The sequence below is a fragment of the Vigna radiata genome, chromosome 8, assembly GCF_000741045.1.
Source record: "Vigna radiata var. radiata cultivar VC1973A chromosome 8, Vradiata_ver6, whole genome shotgun sequence".
NCBI classification, from domain to species: domain Eukaryota; kingdom Viridiplantae; phylum Streptophyta; class Magnoliopsida; order Fabales; family Fabaceae; genus Vigna; species Vigna radiata.
The window spans coordinates 19640148-19643022 of record NC_028358.1 but is presented as its reverse complement, the minus strand read 5'-3'; positions in this window follow the sequence as shown (position 1 = coordinate 19643022).

Sequence of the window (2875 nt, the reverse complement as noted above, 5' to 3'; positions counted from 1 at the left end):
TCCATCCTCATCACATTTCAGCATCCAAACCTCCTCTGCATCAACCTTATCTTCATCACCGAGTCTTCCATTTGCTTTCATCTAGCCACCAACACCGTTAAAATAGTGGTTTCCAGAATTTCTGCTTCCTACGGTCATCATCATCATAATTCAACTTATTCCGCTGCATTACATCATATCGTTCTTCCATCATATTTGTTCATCCTTGAATCTGAATTTTGTGTTAGGTCTTCAAGTTTGCGTGTGCTGTGCTTTGAGTCATTATTTTCAGTGTTACTTTCATTTTATTCGGTCTAATTCTTGTTTTGAGTCATTTTATTTTGAGCATCTATTTTAGTTTTGTCTAAGTCATGTCAATTGTGTTGATTTTGTCCAAAATTCTGAGTTGAGTTGTGCTTTCAGTTTCATTTACTCTGCATCGTGTGGAAAATTGAATACTAGATGTGTTGAATTGCTGCGATAGTGTGATATGCATACCGTATGAACTGTGATTTGTCTGAGACAATCAATTCGGGTGCACTACACTGCAGAATTAAGCAGTACTGTTTTCAGCAGCTTGACCGAACTGCAACCTCTTTGTTTGAGTCCAGTTTTTGTTTTTTTTTTTTAATCTGGTTTAGCATTAGATCCTTGCTGGACTTCTTACATTAACTCCTTAGTGTCTTATTCAAGTTTGAGTTGTTGTTTCTGGGTCCAATTAAGTGAACAAAAGCTATTTGAATCTTTGAGTTAAAATTTGGCTGGCAAAGTTGCTTGAAGTAGGAAAATATCAAGGTTAGCTCAATCAGATTTCATAAGTGCACGTTTCTACAGCCATATGCAATACAAAAAAGGTTGTTTTAGCATTTATAACGTGTTGAAGCAAAGAAAATGAATGTTTTAGCTGACCTATGTGTTTTCACTACTTGAACCACTAAATTTTGACCAATTTTCCTTTCACAAGTTGTTGCATGATTGATGTGTATTCAATTTGAACTCTGGAACATGATAGTTGGACTGTAGCAACAGGTTTGACCATAAAAAAGTTGAGCATAATCAATAAAAAAAATAACTATTGCACAAGTTTAAAAGCCATTTGGGTCAGTGCAGTCCAGTCTACATATTACATGAAAAATGGGACTTCCAACATAGACTGATCAGTTTTGGACTACATACTACATGTTAAGTTGAGTATTGGAAGAAGATAACCTTGAATAAGAATAGACTGATCAGTTTCAACTCAAATTCCAATATACATTGATAAGAATAATTAATAAAAAAATACTATGATAACAAGCAACACCTTTCAATTGTTCCCTTGGTAAACCATAAGGCATCACTGTCAAGTCCAGACACAAGAACAATTGAATAACCACCCTTTGCTATTTGATCTTGAGTTGCCTCCATTTGTATCAAGTGGTTGTGTATCAGACTGATATATATCCACAGTAACACTCTAATGTTTCATGTAGAAGGAACACTTTTAGTATGAATTGCTTAATTGACTGTTGATGACCATTGTTTGGATATAAAGCAAGTCTAGTTCACCATGTGTACCTACAGTATCATTACGATACAATTTACCAACATGTTTTAAATCATAACTTGGATAGTAGTTTTTGTGTAATTCCTTCAATAGTAGAATACTGAAAAATACTGTGTTGTCATGCTTCAACTTTAGATAAGTAGCACGAAACATTTTTTGTATATGTATAACCTTAAAAGGCAGGATGAAATTTTAGAAAGGTCATAGGCCAGAAAAAAATTAAAATGTTAACACATATTTCGTATAGGCATTGTAATAAATAAAACATTCCCTGTTATGTATGTGTTAAATTTGAGTAAGATGTACCTCTCTATGCTCTCAATTACATATATAGTTGAAGTCTTATGTGCTCTACATATTGTATTATGATTTTATTTACTTTCGTTTTAGTTTTTAACCACACATTTATTTAAAAGGTAGAGCCAAACTTAAAAACTTGTATTAATTTCACCAATATTTACAATGAAAATAGATATTATCTAATTTTTTATAACTGGACAACTTCAGACTTCACTGTCAACTTAAAAACCAAAATAGAAATTCCTACTACTCTTGCACAAACTTTTTGTACTGAAGCTTACGATCAACAACATGTTTATCTGAGTAGATAGAAAGCATAGACTAAAACAACTTTGCTTATACAGTCACCCCTCGCTTGACAATTTTGCTTATACAATCACCCCTCGCAACATCCCATAAAACACAAAAGAAAAAGGAAACAAAATTGTCAACCAAATCTTACTTAAAAAAGTCACCAACAAATTCCAACTAAAAGTCACCTTTTTAGATAAAAAAAATTTGAGGCAGAAAATCCTAGACCTCAAAATTAATAGTTGGTGAGGAGGAAGACTAAATAAAGTGTATGTCAAAAGCAAAAAAAAAAGATAAAAGTTGAGAGTTGAAACTAGATCAGAAAGCTCCTTAATCCGAGATTTGACCCCACTAAAAGTAGTCAAACATTTTTAACTACAACTTCTCTTCCATGTCACCCCATCCTACTACAACTTCTCATTCCTTAGCCTAAATCATGATAATAATATAACTTAGTGCAGACCCAAAAGGAGCCATGACATTATTACTGAATTGATGTACAAATATTTATGTGCTTGAAACAGACTCAATTGTTTTTATTAAAAGTGAATATACCTTAGTAGAATTGGATGAAAGTTGCTTTTGAAGGCATTTGTGGAATAACACTGTTAAAAGTTGCTTTTGACATTGGTTCAAAAATTGACATTGAAAGAGAAGATATTGAAATTGAAAATTTTCCAACTTATATTTAAGAACCGACTTATTAAAAGTTTAGATTTTATGGAGTGGTTTTAGAACAATTTATGCTAGTGAAGAGGT